This window comes from Ctenopharyngodon idella, chromosome 12 (assembly GCF_019924925.1).
Source record: "Ctenopharyngodon idella isolate HZGC_01 chromosome 12, HZGC01, whole genome shotgun sequence".
Lineage (NCBI taxonomy): Eukaryota > Metazoa > Chordata > Actinopteri > Cypriniformes > Xenocyprididae > Ctenopharyngodon > Ctenopharyngodon idella.
The window spans coordinates 15,492,163-15,515,115 of NC_067231.1; the positions used below are offsets into that span (position 1 = coordinate 15,492,163).

Below are 22,953 nucleotides of genomic sequence, written 5' to 3' on the forward strand. Positions count from 1 at the left end.
TCAGGTGTTTTGCATAAGGGTTAAAAAGTTCCCCATGCAGATTTTGCTCATGTTCAAGTTGGCCGCAGTGACTTCTTTGTGAGCTTTGCTTCATACATCTCTAAAATACTGTAACTGAAACCATTTTTTGCTGAAATATTGCTAACGTGACCGCAGGAGTGTAACATATCACGATACTGAACTCACGATACGATATTATTGCAAGACATATGGTAAAAGATTACAAAAAAAAAAAAAAAAAAAAAAAAAATGTACTGTTGATTAAAATGCTAAATTTGGTATTATATAAGGGTTGGAAATGAATAGGCTTGGACTTGGTGCTTGTAACCCAAAGCACAGGTCAATGGTGTAAAACCAGAATAAAAATATTCATGATTCTGGAAATACAGAATTATTTTAGATGAACATATGCTTGCACTCTGTCACTGACTAGATATATTTAAAATAATGTAGGTCACTTTTTACTGGTAACATAGACATTTGTTGTTATCAGGACCCACAAATATTCCCCCATTGCATTATTATACATTATATTCTACATTATATATAGTAGTTTAATGTAGTACTGACACTAAAACTGACACTTTCATTTTGGGTGAACTATACACAATACAGGTTGTCACTATCCACGATACATATTGTTGCATTTTTGTATTGCAATATATTGTGACAATATATTATTACACCCCTATACCGCACCTTAAGAATAGTCTTGTGGGACACCAATCGAAAGGCACATACAGAAAAAAAAATACACCTTCATTACTCAAGTAAAATCCAACTTTTAACGCTTACTAAAGAAGCTCACAGCAAACTGAACAAGAACATACTGAAGGTGTTTTTCCATCATATCAAATATGAACAGATAATCTCTGCAATACTATCATTCTCCATCTGCACTCCATTTGATGGGATCATAAGATCACAGACCCCTGACTATAAGAAGTTCTCTCCCATGTTTCTTACCTTTGCCTGAAAGTGCCTGTCTTCCAGAGATTCAAAATCTCAGACAGACGTCTACACCTTAGAATGAAGAAGACACCTCTTGACAGCTTAAGCTAGTCTGATTTCAAAAGAGGCAGAATGGATCATACACATCCGATAGGAGAACAGACTCAAGGAAAAGAGATAGTACTGCAGATTAGCACTCAGTAGCTATGTTCACAAGACAGTGAGGCAAGTCATTGGGTCAAAGTTGACCAATCACAGGCTTCATGTGACCAGCTTATACCTCTAAAAAGCTTAAGGACATAATCCTGTGGCTATGTGAGGTTACAGCTAAAGCCATGCCTAGGCAAAAGAGCTGCAGTAAATACAGAGCCATGTTCAATGTCATGTCTATATATATATATATATATATATATATATGTATGTATGTGTGTGTGTGTGTGTGTGTGTGTGTGAAAGACTGAATTATTTTAATTATTATGTTATGACCGACACCTGTTAAAAAATGGATGGTATTAAATAACATATTTTGTCAAAATTAAAAATAAAACACTAAAAAAAAATAACATCAGTCATTTTAAATGCTAGAAGTGAATTTAGGTATGACAACATTTTAATGTATAGTATAAAAAAAAATAGATTTTCAAGTAAAAATTACATTTAACAGTGTTGTTTTTAAAGATTCAAGCTGAAGACACATTTACTGTTTGTTCTGCAAGCAAAATCCAGTCATTTCAATGGGGATCTGTGTGATCTGGAATTTTGCATAAGGGCAAAATATTTTTTGAATTTGGTGCGTTGGACACCAGAAAGTCGCTTGGTTTGTCATCTGTCTGAGCTGTGCTTCATATATCGCTACACTATTGACAACAGACACTGGACACTTTTTGCCCTCAAAATTTCACCATATTTCACTAATGTGACCGCATCTTAACTTTACGTGAGAGTTAGATGACGGCAAAGATAATCTAAAATGTAAAAACAGTGAAAATGAGCATGCAAAGAAAATTTCTATTAATACCCCTTCCAGTTCTTCTTTGAGAAGCACATGAAAAAAAAAAAAAAAAAGAGGTGTGACTTATGTTTGAATTACATTTACAGTTAATGGTGCATAAACTAGGCCAGTCAAGTACAAATGAGCTCAGATTTGCTACATAAAATCTACAAACACATCATCTGTGTATTCAGATTATTTTTCATTTCTAGCCGCTGTTTAAAGCAGTGGCTCTGAAAACAGACAACTCACCATTCGCTTAAAAAAAAAATCAAGTAAAAGGAATGAAGTATACACATATTCTGAGTCACAGAAATTTGGTAAAAAAAAAAGGGCCCTATGAAATTAGTTTTATTTTTTCCCAAATTCCATCTTTTCTGTTTCAGTTTTTATAGGTTCAATAAAATTTTTAATTTTTAAATTGGAGTCACAACTATTGTTATACACTTACAGGAGTCTGTTTAAATGTTATCACCTATATTTTAAAATACAATGAAATGTGGGTTTAAAAGCCTAACATTAAAATAAATTATTATTATTATTATTATTATTATTATTATATAAAAAAAATGGTTTGCATCTTCCTGTGAGCCTGTGCAAATTTGCCTTGCATTTCCCTGCAAATCTATGTGAATAGACATATTGTCCCTTGTACATTTCCAGCAGATTTCATCAGTTCCCATTAAGAAAGGTTACAATTTCAGAAGACCAAATCTGATGGCATTTAAACCTGCTGATGTTCTCGTCTGGCAAGGCAGAAAAGGTCATCCCTGGCGACCGATTAAGACAGAAGCTGGATGACAGACGCCACATGCACAGATGAGAGACGAATAACATTAAGCAAGACCACCCGTACGACAAAGAGTGACGCTGAAACAGAAGACCCGAGCTGAAACGATATCTTGTGAACTTTCACTTTTTGATCTTGTCGCTGAATATCAAGTGTTACTGTATATCTCTGAGAGCACATACTGTGACGTGGTGTCAATGTACAATGAATCGATAAAGGTGTATAGAGAATGACGGTAAAGATCTGCTGCTTGTTAAGGAAGGTCATTTGCATCTCAATGGTCCTACAGCAGACGGTCTGAAAGAACGATGGGAGCACGGGGGGGATGAAGCGCATCTTTGCATTTAGTTCTTAGTTACCTACTGTATGTAGCAAGGTGAAGGGGGAGCTCTCAATTACTGTTAGTTGAGAAGGGACGGCCGTATATCAAGTTAAACTATGTAGGTCACTTGAATGCGTCCTGGATCCCCCCACACTGACACAAGACACCTTTATTGGAACCCCATCTATGTGTTTTTACTTTACCACAAAGCGCTACATTGAAGTTTCCATTAAAAAAGCAAAAGGCTCTAACACATTAGTCAGTTGATGTCTGGCACAAGTTCTCCAACACCCTATCCAATAACCTTAGCATATGAATAATGAAGTTCCTCCTGTGTTGAAACCACGTAAGCTATATGGATGAGAGTTTTATTGAAGACAGCAGCAATAGCACAATCCAAAAACTGATTTGCCAAAGAAGTTCAGTCAACTCTGAAGGAAATCAAGGAGTTGAGGAGATCTTAAAAAATGCATATAGGCTAGTTCAATAATTAGAAACAGCAAGCAAAACAACTACTAATTTATGAAACTGCTACTGCATAACAAGTCTTCTGCTTCAATCGTAGAGTCCTGCCTAGGTAGTAAATCATTTTTGTCAAGACGTCTGCCACAATTCATGAAAAAGTTTTAAAAATTGGGGTTGGGTAATGACTCAGATTTTCAAGTTGAGTCAATTTGACTGATTCGTAAGTACTTAATGTGACTCAATTTAAATCCAGTTCATAAATATTTCAGTTAGAATGTTTATTTTGCTTAAACATTACATTAAAGAAACTGCATATGAATTGCAATTATTGCAAGTATATATTTTAAGTACAGAATTGCAAGTACAGATTTTTTTTTTTTGTCATTTTTTCAAAGTATATTCAATACAAACTGCAAACTCATATAAGTGTTATTTTATTTTATTATAGTATGTATTAATATTATGAATGAACTTTTATAAGAATTTTATGTTAGTTATGTTATGTTAATTTTATGTTTCTTCAGTTTAAGTTTTAGTCATTTTAATACTTCAACTTAAATTTAGTTGCCGAGGTAACATTTCAAAATTTTCTCATTTAAGTTTTTTTTTTTAAGTTAACTGAAAAATATTTTTTCATAGTTTTAGTTAACAATAACAACATTGACTTAAACAAAAAAATTATTTCTGCTGCGATTCAGAATTATGCTTCAGCAGTGGCGGCACAGATACAGCAGTACAGAAAAGATTGAAAGCACTAAACAATTCAGACTGTGTAGCATGTCACGCGTCCACTGAAACAGTGTCTTACTCGCCTGCCCGCATTGGCCCGCCCACTGGTGTATGGACATTCATCCGATTCCCATGTTAATCCCAACTAAGCCTTCTTCACTGTGTCCAGTGAGGGATAAATAAAATACATCAGATACTGGCCAGAAAAAAAAAAGAAAAAAAAGAAACGGGCTCAACTGTGGAAATAAAGCCATCCGAGCCATTTCCCTAACCTGAGCCCTGATTCACACAGCCGCCTCCGGAGGAACGGCTTAAAGCCATTGCTGCATTATGCTCAGAGGCAACAGAAGAGGGTTCACATACAGCCTTTTCCCATATCCCAGGTGATACTGTGTGATCTTAAGGAACAGCCAGTGCAAGCAGAATACCCTATCTAAAGGAAAATTAGGTTTACTAAAGAGATTTTCTGCCTTAATTGAGAGCAAAGCACCAGCAAAACATCTACTTTCCCTCTACTAGAACAAAAGAGAGCAAAAGAGTGAAAAACTATTTTAGTGTGCTGAAGAGCACTCTTTTTTAATGCTCTTGCAGTGACAGAACAGATATTTGGAGACCTGTGAATGAAAAACTTAACACCACATCCATAACAGGAGTGATGTGATAAAGCCCTTCCATGTAAATCCATGTTCTGCTAAAACACTGGTTAACACCACCCACTCTGAAATCTCACCAAAAATAACCTGTTTCGCATAATTGAATATTAAAAAATCTATAGAATATCTAAAAACATTTGGTTACACTTTATTTTAAGGTGTCCATCTTACAGTGTAATTATACATTTAAGTACTGAGTAATAATATTTAACTACATGTAGGCTTAGGATTAGGGTTTGGTTTAGGGTTAGTTGCATGTAATTATGCACAGTTTATGGTAATTACAATAGTAAATATGATGTTGTTGATCTGATTAAAGCTCTAGGAGGAGTTTGTTAAAGTACAACGTCTGGAAATGGCAAAAATTGCACAAATTTTGCAACGTTAATTCAAAATAACTGACTTCCTGTTCGGTTTCAGATTTTGCTCCAAGAGACTTTTTTGTAGGTATTGGGCTGTTACATGTGTAACATGTAAATTTCATATTTGTACGTGAAACATAGCGCGAGGGGCACCTGTCACTCATATGAGATCACAGCAATAGCAAACCAATTTTGTCAATTCCCAATTGACAAAATTAAGTTCTGCCTTTCTTTTTTTTTTTTCTTGTTCGAGTAGCCGTTTCACTAGGATATACGTATATCGCAGCTTCCATTTCATGTCGACTTTAAATCCCTGCACCTTCTGAAATGTTCATTTAAAATTCAAATGAACAAGCATGAGATGAGATGAGACTGCAGACAGACTGTAAAAATCCAATATATTTTGATGTCAAATAAAAGCTGAAATAAAAGAATTGTAATAAAACATCTTTAAAACTACCCAATGATAGAAAGAAGCTCTCTTTCTTTCTGACAGATTCACACAGACTGTCAATATATGCAGATTCACTAGCTGCACACAAAAGTGCATAAATATGTGCTCTATTTGGAAGCTGACACAGATGGCCATCCCGTAATGTATTATTGACAAATGAGCACATAAACTGGCAGCCGCTTTACAACTGTTGTGGAAAATGTGTCTGCTGGACTGGAGCAGCACATGTAAAATCCCATGGCTAACTATAGCAGTGCTTCTTAACTGGTGGGTTACAACACAAAAATGGGTCACAGAGGAAAAACAATGCATATAATAAAAAGCAACTGGCCAAATAACAGTGCATAGTTAGGACAGAAAAATAAATAGACTTATCAACTTTTTAAACAGAGGAGAAAATGTTTCACATATCGTTTGTTGTTGAAGTCAAAGGCTGACAACTCAATCAGACAACTCAAATCCATCTGTCGTTGAGTAGAAGCTAGCCGGACGACAACACAAAAACTAAGTAAGGTACAAGAAAATATGACCTCAAATTATTACATTAACCCTCCTGTTATGTGTAAATTTCAGAAATGTTTTTGTGCGGGGTCAAAATGCCCCCAGACATCACAGATTGGGTAAAAATGTGTATAGGCATTTTGAAAACTCTGTAACACAAGATGTGGATGTTTATGAATTATTCAAATAAATACAATTACCATATTTTTCAGAGAAGTGAAAGTTGCTTTGGGGTCAATTTGACCCCAGACATTAAAGGATCCCAATGCACTTGCAACATCAAGGGGTTAGTTCACCCAAAAATGAAAATAATGTCATTTATTACTCACCCTCATGTCGTTCTACACACGCAAGACCTTCGTTCATCTTCGGAACACAAATTAAGATATTGTTGATGAAATCCGATGGCTCAGTGAGGCCTCCACTGACAGCAATGTTACTGTACCTCTCAAGATCCATAAAGGTACTAAAAACATATTTGAAACAGTTCATGTGAGTACAGTGGTTCTATCTTAATATTATAAAGCGATAAGAATACTTTTTGTGTGCCAAAAAAACAAAATAATGACTTTTCAACAACATCTATATGGGCCGATTTCAAAACACTGCTTCGTGAAGCTTCTGAGCTTTACAAATCTTTTGTTTCAAATTAGTGATTCGGATCAAACGGCTAAACTGCTGAAATCACATGACTTTGGCGCTCTGATTCACTGATTCGATTCGTAAAGCTCTGAAGCAGTGTTTTGACATCGACCCATATAGATATTGTTGAAAAGTCGTTATTTTGTTTTTCTTTATTGCCCCACAAAAAGTATTCTTGACGCTTTATAATATTAAGATAGAACCACTGCAGTCACACAAACTGTTTCAAATATGTTTTTAGTACTTTTATGGATCTTGAGAGGTGCAGTAACATTGCTGGCAATGGAGGGCTCACTGAGCCATCAGATTTCATCAACAATATCTTAATTTGTGTTCCGAAGATGAACGAAGGTCTTACGGGTGTAGAACGACAAATTACATTATTTTCTTTTTTGTGTGAACTAACCCTTTAATAAATGTAATTTGTATATTTGAATTACTGGCTGCTTTTTAAAATATTGAACACATCTTGATATTCAGCTTTGAAAAGTAACTTCAGTGAACATTAGGTGATGACGCTGAATCAGAATAATGAATCAATTTAATGAAACGGACACTAAATGATGCACTGAAATTTCAGGTGCATCCAAAAATATTAAGCCAAAACTGAAAAAAATATATATCGGTTTTCATCAAAATCATTTGAGGACCAAAACCATTGACTGAAATGGTAATGTTTAATTAGTGCTTCTCCAATGACACGCTTTGACCGTGTCAGCAATTTTGCAATGTGTAAAATTTGTTTGGATGAAACACTGGCGTCTCAATGCAAAGAACTTTAGCACAATTGGTTTATTTTATCACCTGAGAAGCACCCTGAACAGCATACTAAGTTCAATTACCCAAACTTTATTATTTTCGGTTTTGGCTTTCGGCTAAATAAAAACCTTAATTTCAGTTTTAGTGTTTGAGTAAAGAATTCATGTCAGCAAATCACTATTTAACACACAAGGCGCAAGACGGACAAATCACAAAACTGTTTTTAGGAAATGGTTTTTAGGAAACATTAAAAGTCAATTAGGAACCGTTCAATTATTGCAATATGCAATCACCGTGAATATATATTGTGACTACCTTATGTATCAACCAGCCCTTCAATCACAACACAACTCCTTTTCTCTAAGTAATGTGCAATTTTTTTGTCAAAGTTATATTCTGTTTATTTCTGATTGATTGAACAGCCTCAAGACAAAATAAAAAAGCAATAGAAAAAGCTTTCACACAGAGAGAGAAAAAAAATTAGAGATTGATCTGCTGGGGTGGAAGCCAAAATGGGGCCCAGTCTGCATGCCAAGTCAAACAGCTCTCCCATCTCTACTCTGTACAGCAGCCAGAGAGCGAGCCAGCTAACGTTTGACACCTTTTTCATTTTCAGATAAAGTATTGCTTCTCAAAGGCATGACCTATTTTTCCCCTTTACTTTTACCACTTGTTAAAGTGAGATGAGCAAGGCTCTGGCTTTCAGGCAGACATACCAAGCTGCCTGCTGCAGATGTTTGCTCTAGAAACGTGTAAGGAAATTATGACGGCTATAAATGGATGACTCTTACCTTCTGTGCTATCAGGTCATCATGGGATGGCTATATGCTCCTTTTTACATTCTTTTTTTTTGTGGCCTGATTTCATCTGATGTGATACCGCAGCCACAGTTTTGGCTTACGGTGTCTTTTGATGTCAACGTCTGAAATCGTTTACGGTCTAATGGTCACAAGAAGGCAATGACCTAAAGCTCCGGGCCGTTATTAAAGACGAGCCTTACACCAACAACATTCATGATACAGTCCACGGCTCCTCTTATCTTATTAAACACAGGTTTGAATTTGAACTGGGTCAAGGATGGCCGATCTGCATGTGACGGGATGCCACATACCTCAGCCAGGTGGACAGGGCCATTCCTACTGCGTATTTGGAAACACAGTAACCTGTCAGAAGATTCAAGTGGACAGACATCAATTAAAGAACATAATATTCTTGGTTAGAGATGGTTAGTATTTAGACTGTACTTAGTACCAAAGTGGGCACTTTAGAAACAAAACTGGACAATCTATGCATTATATACTCGCAGCTAACTAGAATACATATAACACCCACAATATTTTTGGATTCAGCCAGTAGTTCACCCAAAAATTAAAATTCTGTCATTATTTGTTCCAAACTGAGTTTGTTCGAACTAGGGTTGCAAAGGGGCGGAAAGGTTCCAGTAAATTTCCGGAAACTTTCCACGGAAACTTAACCTGGGGAATTTTGGAAATATTCCAATTTGGAAACTTAACAGTAATTTACGGGAATTAATTGGAAATTTTGAGAAATATATATAAATTTCTATATAAATTTTATATAAATGTATATAAAATGTATCATATACAAACATATAAATAAACATTTTGTTTTGTCATAACATGAATTAACATTATTATTTCATTATTTATATCAATAGTGCTATTTATTTCAGTGTCACATGATCCTTCAGAAATCATTCTAATATGCTGATTTGATACTTAATTATCAATGTTGGAAACAGTTGTGCTGCTTAATATTTTTTTAGAACCTGTGATACTTTTTTCAGGATTTATTGATGAATAAAAAGTTTAAAAGAACAGCATTTATTCAAAATTGAAATCTTTTTTAACAATACAAGTCTTTTAATATCACTTTTCATCAATTTTACACATCTTTGCTGAATAAAAGTATTTCTTTCAAAAAAAATTCAGCTTTGATCACAGAAATAAATTATATTTTAATGTATATTAAAATAGAAAACCATTATTTTAAATTGTAATATTTCACAATATTATGGGGGTTTTTTTCTGTATTTTTGATCCAATGTGTATGTTATGGAGGAATGCACAGTCTCAATAACCCTGCATTAAGTAGTGTGCTGTGTGAATGTGATTAAGGAATGTGCAGGGTAAAAATTCAACTAAAATTGCATTAAATCTGGTTGTTTTAACCAAGATTATGCTGCAAGATGTTTTTTTTCCAACTACATTTATGTTCCCTGTTAAAGGCTAACCTGCAATTTTCCAAATTCCGTTTATTCCCATTAATTCCTGTTAATTCCCATATATTCCCGTTAATTCCCATGGAAAGTTTCCAGCCTTGAAAATTCCCGCAATTTTGCAACCCTAGTTTCAACTTCCAAGTTGCTCCAAACCTGAATGACTTTCTTTCTTCTGCTGAACACAAAAGAAGATATTTTGAAGAATATGGGTAACCAAACAGTTGATGGGCCCCACTGACTTGTAAAAAATAAATAAATAAAAAAAATACTATGGAAGTCAATAAGGCCCCATCAACGGTTCGGTTACCGAACACTACACTGACAACATCATATGCTATATTGACTAAAATAAATAACAAAATAAATTATGTAACCATTACATAACCTAAGTGTATCTGTCAGACTGTAGATACTGTGTGTGGGCATTACTGCATTTTCTCACTAGAGTTTTTGGCAGACCCAAGTTTGGTGTCAGGGTTTATTTTGTTTGGTTGGTGTGAAAGCCTGCCAGGGAACTGCACCACTTCAAAAGATGGTCTAGTTTAGATGACAAAACTAAAAAATTGTAATTTTTCATCTATATTATTAAAAACATTATATTATTTATTAGTTTTATTTATTATTTCTTCATTAAATCACCAAGATTGGGCAGAAAAATGCAGGGAGCCCTTCAAGCTTCTCTTTTGTTGACAACAGCTGTTTTATAAGTGCTTCTCAATACAAGTTTGTGTAGATTGTTGATGTGTGTTGCCAAATGTACGTTATAAATAACCCAAACTCAGAACAAATGTAGAGATGAGTTTGCGAGTTTGACACCGAAAACACCAGATCATGAGCAGCTCACGTGTATACAAAAAAGCAAAGTACCGTGCTTCACTCTGAAACACGCAGCGCATACATTTATTTAGTTAAGTCGCAACCTTTGCTTTTTTATAATCGCGCTAACTCATATGGTAATTTTGGGGCATTTTATTTCCAATGAAACATGCAGCCCTAGTCTAATGTATGGTTCATAATTGGTGTCAAAATCCATCCTGAACAACCATTGAAGTATAATTTGCAATTTTATACTTTAATCGCAAGGTTTCATTAAAAATATCTTCATTTGTGTTTGGAAATTAGGTTTGAAGCAACATGAGGGTGAGTGCAGAATTTATATTTTTGGGTGAATAAATCTAAGTCTAAGTAAGCTAAGTCTTGGATAAAACTAACTCTATAAATCGCAAATCATATAGTTTACATCACCGATACATATCTTCACATTTTTATATCGATATCTCAATATGACGATGTATCGTTACACCCCTACTCATTGCTGCTTGTTACTGAATAAATCACCTACTTGGAGCAGCTCACATTCTACACGTGTCTTGCTTTTTAAAATTTTGGTGATAAATCCTTGTGATAAATGCTTCTCCTCATTACCTAGTGCCTGTGTTTACAGTAGTAAACAGCTGCCACTAGTACTCACAGTTGAACTCACGGAGATGACGTAAACGTACCGCCATTCAAACCCAAAAGTACAATGTGAAAAGACAAGACCTGTGGGGGAAGGGAAGAAGCGTGGAATCATACTCAGTTCAAACCAAGCAACAGAATCAAGTTTGGAAACAGCCTGAAAAAAAAAAAAAATATGTTTATGACTCTATGGTGTCTTACGGGTGGGTCAGCTCACAGAACTACTTGGCTGCTCTCTACACAGCTGCTTCAGGTTTCACTGGTTCAGGGTCATTCAGCGAGGGGTCTCCATGCCATGCCATTTCCCTCCTCTCCTTCCCATGAATCACAGCCCACTACAACACAACCATTGGCCTTGTCCAAATCAGTGTTCAGTGCAACAGTGTTCAGGCTTTTTTAACTCAGAATTACTCACCACTCTATTTCTCAGGAACAATCTTGCTTGAAAAACTTTACTTAGAAGAATCGTGGTTCAAGCATTGCATACTAAATATTGAATCAAGCACTGAATATTAAATAAATTTAAATGTAATTTTACCCTGAACAACAAAGGCTTAAGTTAACGACATTGTATTATATACACAGGGTTTTGGCTCAACAAGATTTTTTTAAATACATATATTAATAATTAATACTTTTATTCAGCAACGATGCATTAAAAACGTGCACCCTGCTTAAAAGCCCAAACTTAACATCCAAATCATTTAAATCATGCAACATGACTATCGTAAAATGCAGTCTACTGCAGGACGTGCTGCTTACTCTTAAAAATAATAATTAAAAGCACAGCCTTGGTGAACATAAGAAATTTCTTTTAAAAATATTTTAGAAATCTTACCGAACACAAACTTTTGAATGACATATTGTTGTAGTATAGCACGGGCAGTTGCTCACATATTTGGTTATTTGAATGTAGGACAGGACAATACACACTCCTGAACCAGCCAGTCTATTTGAATATGACTAAAGTTAGAAATGAAGACTGCATGACATTATCTCCACACAACAGTTGTGATGACAGGACACTTTGTCCCACAAAACAGTGGGCAGAGAACTCTCCTTAACGAGATCCTGATCCAGAAAACCTACAGTAGCTGTTGAAGTTAATGTGGCTTGACCATGCCGAATGCCGAATGTTGCAAAGTGAGGCCATAACCTACAGCATCATTACATCCTGCAATATCCCAGTACACCTTTCTACACAATTCATACCAAGAGCCAGCACAAGATGCACACAAACCTTTCTCTATATATTTAACAAACAACTAGAAAATGTAATCAAGACAATCACCCAGGTGAAAAAAAGTACACTTCCATAATGTACTTAAAATGCTCTATTTTCGCACACTAATTTTGTACTTAATATACTAAAAATTAGTAATTCTTAAGATAATCATAAGAAAATCTAAATGTACTCAACTGTGCTATTTTGAGACACCATGAATATGAAATAAAAAGTGCTTTTATCAAACTATCTTTGTATAAAAAAAAAATGCACTTGTAGTACAATTGAACCCATCTTACTAAATGATCTTACAAAATGTAATTACTTCTGATCAAATGAATCAACATGTCGTGTGCAAACATTGTCAGGTGAAACGGAGTTGTTGTCATAACAATGAGAAATCACATGAAATTTAAACACCGAACCATTGTTATTGACCAGTTGAATGAGGAAAGACAGAAGTCCCTTGTCCCATCACTACATTCACTCGTTTCGTCGAGGGAGATATGTTTAAGAACAGAAAACACAAAGTGCTGTAAGAAACTTCTGTGCAACGTCTGTGTCGGCAGAGCGCGTTTTCCCTGCAGCCGGCCTTATTGTTAGACTGAGACACCAACTCTCAACAAAGCATATATTCTTGAATATTCTTCTTTTCCAACATGAGAATATGAAACAATATAAACACCATAATCATATGCCGACTCAAATGTATATGTATGTTCTACACAAAAATTGCCGCAGTCTGCATTTTTTATTAAATGCATTTTTCGTTCACTCTGTCTGAGCTTAAATGCTTTTGTTCTGTAAATTTTTTGTTTTGTTAACACACATTGTTTAAACTAAAAGAAAACCTCAAGATAAAATGTAAGCTTGTTGTGTATATTGCCTAATCATAAGCTTGTTCAGAATTGGCAAAAAAAAATGTCTCTCGTTAAACATCATTTAAATAAACAAATAACTGAATATTCATTTTTTATGAGCCCAAATATTCGAATACAGTGAGTTTAAATAAAATATCCATATGTTTGCTTGGGCAAACCAAAGAAGAAAAAAAACAATAGAGAAAAAAAGCAACAGGTTTTCCAGGGATCCAGGGAGATCGTGATCTGGACAGTCAATGACAAATGATAGTAAACTCAAGGCAATAACAGCAGCAGCAGAAGCAACAAACAGAGCAGTTGTGATGTTGATTTTCCTGTTCCCTTTATGCAGGCCCCTTGAATCCTCTGTAATCTGAAGATGTGATCTCTACCAGTCTCCATTATAAAATCTCACCTCAGTTCTCAACCCTCTATCCTTTTCTCACAGAATATCACACATTATTTGCAGGTGCGGTAAGCTGCAAAGATCAATCCTCAGCCCGCTGCTGGAGGCTGCATGCAGTTAGTTGTACTTCAAGCCTGGCTGTAAGAAGTGGCTCCAAACTGTAGAAAGAGTATGCTGCAACATTTAACTAAAATTAAATCAAGTGATTTGCCCACACTGTTGCTCTGTAATTATTCAAACGTTTTACTTACTAATGTTTAAAGGGATAGTGCACCCAACTTTTCTTTCTTCTGTGGAATATAAAAAAACAGATTGAGAAATGCGATGGGTTTTGTTGTTGTTGTTTTCATACAATGGAAGTCAATGGTAACCAACACTGTTTGGTTACCAACATTTCTCAAAATATCTTTTATGATCTGCATAAGGAAAAAAAGTCATAAAGGTTTGGAACAATATCAAGGTGAGTAAAGAATTTACATTTTGTTGGGGAGGGGGAGTATTTCACAAAGAAAAGGCCATTCTGACATGTTGGAGGTTCATTTCAAGAGCTATTCCAATGGAAAACACCACTTTTCCACCACCATTATATGACACAACACAGACACATCTATCTTTGAAAACTCATTCACAAACCTCTTGTGAGATAAAGAACTTTTTCTTTGAGAGATGCCAGAAATGTGACCATAAACAGGAGTTACATCCAACTGTGACTATGTACTGTAAATTACTGGAAGACATATTGGCTTGCAGCAAGAGAGCTGTCAGTTTTCTATAGCTGAACCGCACAACAACAAAAAACACAATCTCTATTCACTCAGTGAGGTTTTCAACATTACTTCTTTCTGTAAAACCTTGAACAAAACAAACTATACAAGCAGCAAACAGCATGGGCTAACATGCAAGTTTAACATAGTCCAAAAAATATCACAGGCTGGCATTTCAGGATTAAAATAAATGACAACAGATACTTTCTGAGTTTGTTGTATATGGAGGTATTTAGTGGTACAAATAGGCATCTGGTGTAACTGATGGCCTAAATATCAAAGGCATAATAAAAGGAAAATGATCAAGAGGTGTGGCACAACAGCGCTGCCAAACCCTCAGCTGCTGGAAGCAGTTCAGCTGAATTTCTCAAGCATGAATGTTTATATAAAAAAGACCTCCTAAAAAGTAGTAGTAGAAGTTTCATAGTGAAATCAGATTCAAGATCATTTCAATGACCAAGACCTCTCAGACAAAATGATGCCAAGGTCACCTGCAAAAATATAAATAATAAAATGTAATATAATATACTATAACATACTATACTATAATATACTATACTATACTATACACTATACTATACTATAATATAACATAATATAAATGCACAAAAAGATGCAGCTCTGCAATTCAGGCAGTGCAAATAATGTTTCTCGAAAAATAAACATCATCTACATTTACTTTCAATACTGAGCATAGTGACACTCCCATAACTCCCAGGGCTTTTGATTTTCTCCCAGCTCATTTGTCATCCATTTTAGTCTACACTTTCTATAGAAGTTATACATTACCTAAGATGACTCAAAATGGAAGTGGTGACGTATGCATTTTTCTGCTGTTAAATCATGCCTTTTATCAATACATCTGACTTGAAGTTTTCAAAAAATTCCTCTTTTGTCCACATGGGACTCAAAACATCTAATGCAACCGAAACTAAATACAAGTGTTGTGCACCTCCCATTGACCTCCCAAGTTAGTTCCACACATATCCCATACCATTCCAAGACTACAATTGTGCAGGAATGAGGAATGATGCATTTTTGAACTTTCAGTTCCATCATCCTGAAGTCAATGGGTTTTTCTGAATGGGCTTTTGGTTAAATGCCTGAAATAAGGTCTCCCCCACTCGTGATTTTTAAGCTTTTACTTGTCTTTAAAAATGTGGTTGCTAACAAATGGCAAAATGAGACTACAGAGGTTGTCAGGAACATGTCATCGCACCATACAGGAAAACTCCGCTTTATACTCGCTCTCTTTCAAACTATCCTAACTCAAACTTTTCAACTTGAAGATTTTAAATAAATATTGAAAGAAGCTTAGTGATGCGACCTTGGTGAAGTGCGTTTATAGCCTTTTATCTTTTTACTTCAGGCGATTGTATTTAGGCTTCAATATGTGTAAAATGTGTAACAAAATGTGTAAAAAAAAAAAAAAAAAAAAATCAAACTTTTGTTGTGCACAGAGCTTATTTTCTGCAATAATCCAAAACTCAACGGAAATATCCTGTTGGCTTTTTGTCGAGGGAACCAGGGTGATGCCAACTTCCAGGTTGGCCTACAAATTTATATCAGTCCTGCAGCACTCTAATAAGACATAATAATGATATTAAAAAAAAAAATATATGGTTTTTTTTATACTAGAGAAAAACACAGAAATGTATGTTGTTCTCACACCTAACATAAGAAATCTAAAACTATGCTATCTACACACAGTAGGAGGAATTAGGCAAGAGGTAACCATTTTTATCTATACTGTAGAGGTGCAATCTATTAACACACTCAGCTCAAATACTCTAGCACGTGTTACACTTCATCACACTTTGTTGTTAGATAAAAGATTCATATGTGACCACAAAACCAGTCATAAGGGTCAGTTTGTTTGTTTGATTTATACATCATCTGAAAGCTGAATAAATAAGCTTTCCATTGATTTATTGTTTGTTAGGATAGGATAATATTTGGCTGAGATACAACTATTTTAAAATCTGGAATCTGAGGGTGCAAAAAAAAATCAAAATGTTGAGAAAATGTCCTTTAAAGTTGTCCAAATGAAGTCCTTAGCACTGCATATCCACTCACAAAAATAAATTTTTGATATATTTACAGTAAGAAATTTACAAAATATCTTCATGGAACATGATCTTTACTTAACATCCTAATGATTTTCGGCATAAAAGAAAAATCGATAATTTTGACCCATACAATGTATTGTTGGCTAATGCTACAAATATACCCCTGCGACTTATGACTGGTTTTGTGGTCCAGGGTCACATATACACATCCAATCTCCAATTCCCAACATCCAATGTTATAATTCCATGCTGGGCTGAATGTACCTCCAGTCACTGAATCTAATGTGTTTTTTGCACCATTTCCATCGCAAAAAAATAAACCAGCACATTCCGAGCCAAAAGAGCAACAGGGAGGAAGCCACCGAGACCAGATTAAAAGGCTGTCTGAGATTTAGGGCTGTTAATTAGTGTGAAGTGTGGTTTTAAAAAACCACCTCTTGAGACTGTGTTCTAATAAAGGCTAGTATATACTTTCGTCTTGCACGCATGCCACCCTTTGCGTTTGCGGTCGTGTATGTGTGAGGCGAGAGGACGATTTTTGTGTGGAGCCCATTTCTGTAAAAAGGCCAGATCTCAGCTGAAGTCCCTGGTCCTCACTGACATGGAAACCACATGAACAAACCAATAACAGAAACTATAGACAAAAAAAGATCAAATACAGTCGGGTGTTGGCCTGAAATAAAGGACAATGAAAGACAGAGAGAGCTTTTTTTGTATAACAAACTGACGGAGAATATCAAACAAACCTATATGAGTGTGTGTGTATCTGTGTGCATGCAGGTCTATGTGATTGTGTGGGCAACGTTATCTCAAAGGGGCCAGAGCAGCGGTGGGTGACGTTCATGGGTGATCATAGTGAATGGTGATAAATTCATGTTCCACAGGACAGTGGTTGTGCTTATCAGAACTGAAGCCGCACTGCCCTCCACAAACGTTTTAGACCAAAGTCAAAGTTCAGTTTCGGCATCTGTCACTATGCATCTGCTGTGAATGCAGTCAAAGAAAGAGGTTAACACGGTTAGCGCAGCCATGAATTATGTAACAGATGACACACAGCAAATCCAAGGCTATGTTACGGCTAAAAACAGTAATTATCTTTAAAAAGAAAAAGCAGGAAATTATACATGACCCCTTTTAATGCTCCAACACATAAAAAGAATGCTGTGCTAAACATAATTCAACTCATTTGACATGCTTTCTCTGTGGAAACCCCATTTATACAGTAATATATATTTATATTATATATATATGATCAGATGCTTTCTTTCTGCTGCCACCGCTGTCAATTTTGTTGTGTGTTTATTTTGTTACTGAGAGGAAAACGTGCAGTACATATTACATATTCTATCAAAACGCTTCTCAGCAGCACAGATAACAACGGGATGTTAAGCGAGCTCTTCAGATTCAATGCGTTTCCCGAGTATTTGGATTTTAACATGGCCTATTTTGCAAACAAAATGAGTCCACACTTCAGCTCTGTATAACGCAGGAGCAGAATAATTCTATCATCTTGTGAGCTGGGTTTGCTAATGCTAACACTAGCGATGCACGCATGGATGCACGCACCTTCACCTTGAGCTTCTCCGGCTCAGCGTCAGTTTACGCTCTGAGATAACACTGCCATCTAGCGGTTGGGTTTTATACAGTCTGTGGTTTAAACCGAACACAAAGCCACGAATATTGGATGTAAATAAATAAATATATAAATATCAATACAGTGTTTTTGAGAATCGATACAGTATCGCCAAACATAATATCGTGATATTCATGCGTATCGATATTTTCTTACACCCCTAACAACAGCGCTGCCAAACCCTCAGCTGCTGGAAGCAGTTCAGCTGAATTTCTCAAGCATGAATGTTTATAAAAAAAGACCTCCTAAAAAGTAGAAGTTTCATAGTGAAATCAGATTCAAGACCATATTTTCGAGCTGCAAAGATTTTCAAGTATTTTCTTCATCTTTGTGATGCACCTTTGAACTACGATCTATTGAGAAACGATGCTTTAACGGGAGCAACAAACGAACGTGCGGACGCTGCATGTAGGCTAATTCTGTCATGTGACACCACATTTATTTCTGTTAAAGCCCCTTTTCTCGACAAAAAAGTGTTTCCAAACTCATTTTTGCAACATTTTAACTATCAATATAGATTTTATGTGCTAAAAATAAACGGAAAAAGATTGTGTCGACATTTGAGAAATTTTATCGACAAATGGTATTTCCATCAGCTACATCACTTTTTAAAGCGCTAAACCTTTTTTTACAAAAAAATCCTTGGATGGAAACCTGGCTAATGATTTAAGCCCAGAACACACCAAGCCGACGCCAACGAACTAGTGGCGATGAAAGCAGACTGCGGGGTTGGCTCACGTTGGCAGCTTCTGGGTCCAAAGTTGCCCTGACACACCAAACTGACGCTCGACACCCGACGGCCAAGTAGCATGTCCGTTCTGTGTCTGCGTAAGAAGAAATGCCTTTCCATACCAGCAGGTGGCAGTAGCTGAACAGCCAATCAGAATGATCAGATGGCCCGACTGACCAACGAGCTCTGAGGCCGATTCAACATGTCGAATCAGCCGAAAAAAAGCAGACGAGGACCAATTTCAGCCGACGGTGCGGAACACACAGAGAAGACTTAGTCGGCCGACGAACAAAAACTGCCCGATGGCCGACCGTCAGCTTGGTGTGTTTCGGGCTTTAGTTGCAGCATTGAACAGCCACTGGAGGAAAAGATGAATAACCACTTAAAATTAAGACCACATCCACACAAGCCAGAGCTTTCCCTACCAGATCTCTTTTTTTCCCCTCCTCTCAAGAAATATCTGCGTACACACGAAACCACTGAAACCAACTCAAAACAATGTAGTATACATGCCAAATCAGTATGTGGAGCTGTAATTCTGCCACAGTGATATACTAAAAATGGAGAATAAGACTTGGAGCATGCGCATAAACCTTCCGCGCTGTATACAAACTTTAGTAAAGCTTAGAAATAAAGCTTTATTTTAGTAAAGCTAATAGACTCGGTAGCTTCTGCGGCATGAACACAAGCATGCAGTCCGCTATTGTTGTTGTTGCTGTTACGTGACGTAGCGGTGTCTGACTAGGGTCGAGACGTGAGGTGATGACATAGAGGTTTGGCTGTATTGGCTGTACACACGAAAACGCAAGGGTGTCGTTTTCAGATTTATCCACTCTGGGACCCGGTTTCAAAAAATAGCGGTTTCAGGCTCCCAAAACACCGGATCCGTCTGGACGAAACGCCGATATGATACAAAATTTTTGCGTATACAGTAAGAAGCGTAACGCCGATATGATACAAAATTTTTGCGTATACAGCTAAACGCGTCTCCGTGTGGATGGGCTCCAAATTATTTTGTCACACAAATCTATTGTATGACTTCAGAAGACTTGGAATATAGTGCATGGATCATATGGACCACTTTTATGGTGCTGTTTTACATACATTTTTTAAGCTCAAATGTCCAAGTCCTGACTCAATTTTATTAAACTGAAAAGAGGCCAGGATGAGTAAACAATGAACCAATCCTTAACAATAAATGAACATCATATATTGTGGTTATATCATCTTACCACACTATATTAAAAATCTAAATGATACTATATAAAGAGGCACAGGGCATTGTCTTTTAAAGCAGATGTCATTTACAGTAAACTGCCGCAATCTTAGGTATAACATTTTGCAGCATTTTACAAAAATAATAAAATCCTGTGCGATAACGCTGGTTGATGTTTTACAAAATGGACTTATCGGCTTTCTAGTGTGTGTGTTTTAGATAAAAATGCATGACACATACAGGCTGAGAGACAGCATGTTGTGATAAACTATAGGTCACAGCCTACACGTGCTCTCTCCGCTACTTACACTAGAAAGTATTTTACACCACAGTGCACAAACACAAATGGCAATGCTAAGGTTTTCAGCTTTGTATACTTCAATGCACAAATGCTTCACTGTTTTATATAATCAAATAGTGAAAATCAGCCAACTGAGGTGTAAAGCTGAATGAGGTTGGGTGTGATGTGGCAACAATAAACAAATCAAAATAATCAGGACATCTGATATATGACGCAAAGGATTGAAAACGCTTTAAGAATTTCCAAGTGCCTGATGGGTTTATAGAAGTGGCCACAAGCTAACCATTCTCATACTGCAAACCCATCATTGTTAGACTGACAAACCTCAAAACCATTTAAAGTGCCCAGCAAGCTTTTTGAGTTTCTGCTTTGGCATCATGTTGACTGGAATTTCAACTTAAGCTGCAAAACCTTAACTTATCGTCACTGCTCAATGTTGACCTATATAGCAAGGGGCCATGGTATGGCGGGCTGCTAGGAGAGGGGCCAGGGGAGGTCACTTCCTCCCCATTAAAAACTCATCAGGGCCCGACACAACAAGCCAAGCTACTGTTGGACAATGACTGCAACTCATCTTTAACTGGCTTTATAGCTCAAGTTTAGCTAGATGTGCTCACATATACATATTTGTCTACAATATCCATCAAGTAGTTCAGCATTTAGATGAGCTTCTCTTTAGAAACATTACAGAATATCAAATCTATGCAATCTTTTCTTTACAATTAGACATACCATGATATATATCAGAAGATGTAATTTTAATGACAACAGTTGGCTTGTTTAGACTATTTCATTCTGCATGCATTATCATATCTGATACTCACTCACACATGCTTAAAAGTCATAATGTCCCACTTGAAAGTCAATTGCATGTTCCCTGACACAATTCAAAAAGCAATTACTTGATTAGTTATTAAAAACAGGTCACATTGATATTAATGACTTTGAATGTAATTAAATTTCACTGTAAAGAATGTGCCTAAGTAATGCTAACTACATTAATCAAAATAGCGGTTTCCATATCTTCAAGCAGATCAAAATATGGAAAATGTCTTGTATAGTTGATACTTGTAATATACTATATAGTCTTAAAAAGACTACCACTTTGACATACATACGTTCCCAAGCTCATACTATTTAAATAAATAAATACAAAATAAAAAGAAAATAAGGTAGCCTACTGTTGATACTGTATGCTGCATAATCAGTTTACTGTAAACAGTTCACACAAACTTTTCCCACAGGGAGCATTTTCATCTCTTCACCAATTTACCTGTTGGTACTGTATCTTCTGGGCACATGCTATCCGGTGAATAGATTGGAAAAGAACACCTGAAGTGAGCCAATCAGCACAAAACTCATGCAAGCTTCAGTATGTGTGTGTGTAGCAGGCACACTGTACTGTACCAGTAGACACGGGGCTACAATGTGTCTGTTGGTACAGTATGTGCCTGCTACAAACTAGGCCCTACATAACAGCAAGACACTCTCCGCGCCGGCAACCTGTGCAATGTCAGCCGTACTAACATGCAAAAGCCCGCGTGCACTAAAAGCCTGTAGTGTCTTAGAGTGAGGAGCCATGGGAATGAATCATTTTAGCTTTAGGACCGCTGACCTGTCAAACCATGCAGCTAGCGTACACTGGAATTAGCTTCTTATGGCAGAGGAACGCGAGCGAATATTGCATAGGCGCGAGAGCAGTAAATAAACACGCACAGCGCGCGACTCACCGTATGAATGTTTGGCGGGTTTCAAGGAGATTGCGGGGTTCCTGCGAGTCGCAGATAAGTGAAAACGTCCTGCTTCGTGTATCCAGTGCAAGTGAGGAGACACTAGTGCACACAGTGAGCCGATTCCACCGCAGCGTGCCTTCAAACTAGTTTCCTCCTCCCAAAGTCCTCCGTTTGCTCTCTCGGACGTGCAGTAGGCAATTGGTGGTGGGTTTTCCCCTTAGTTTGAAGGGGAGAAAAGTCCTCTGCCTTGCCCGTGCTGCCACGACAGGGATTTGAAATGAAGAGAAATACTACGATCGCTCCTCCCTCCCCAGTCCCACTCATGTACAGTACCACAGGGAGCGTATAAAACAATTTAATAAAACGATCTACTGCTCTCTACAGGACTAACACTGTAAAATACTTACATGACTGCACTCTCTCTCTCTCTCTCTCTCTCTCTCTCTCTCTCTCTTTTAAACTGCTGTCATGTGAGGAGAATGACAGCGCGCGAGGCGTCAATGTCCGCATTACTGCTTCGCTTCTGATTTAAAGGTGCACGCAGAGTTTTTGCTAATTAAAAGGATTTACACACAAAGAAATGAACAGCAGTTTTGGGAAATAGCATTAAAGGGTTAGTTCACCCAAAAATTCGGTAATTAATTACTCACCCTCATGTCGTTCCACACCTGTAAGACTTTCGTTCATCTTTGAAACA

The 22,953-nt window shown here is 36.6% G+C and overlaps 1 protein-coding gene across 3 annotated transcripts in view; it reads right to left on the reverse strand.

Moving 5' to 3' along the window:
* Window positions 1-22,597, reverse strand: part of thrab (thyroid hormone receptor alpha b) — a 152,091-nt gene extending 129,494 nt beyond the window's left edge. For 2 of the 3 annotated variants that reach the window (XM_051914948.1, XM_051914949.1), the window contains exon 1: window positions 22,254-22,597. The gene's annotated coding sequence lies outside the window, so the exon portion shown is untranslated. The remainder of the gene's footprint in view (window positions 1-22,253) is intronic. The other variant, XM_051914947.1, reaches the window with a different exon arrangement.
* Between the last annotated feature and the right edge of the window lie 356 nt (window positions 22,598-22,953).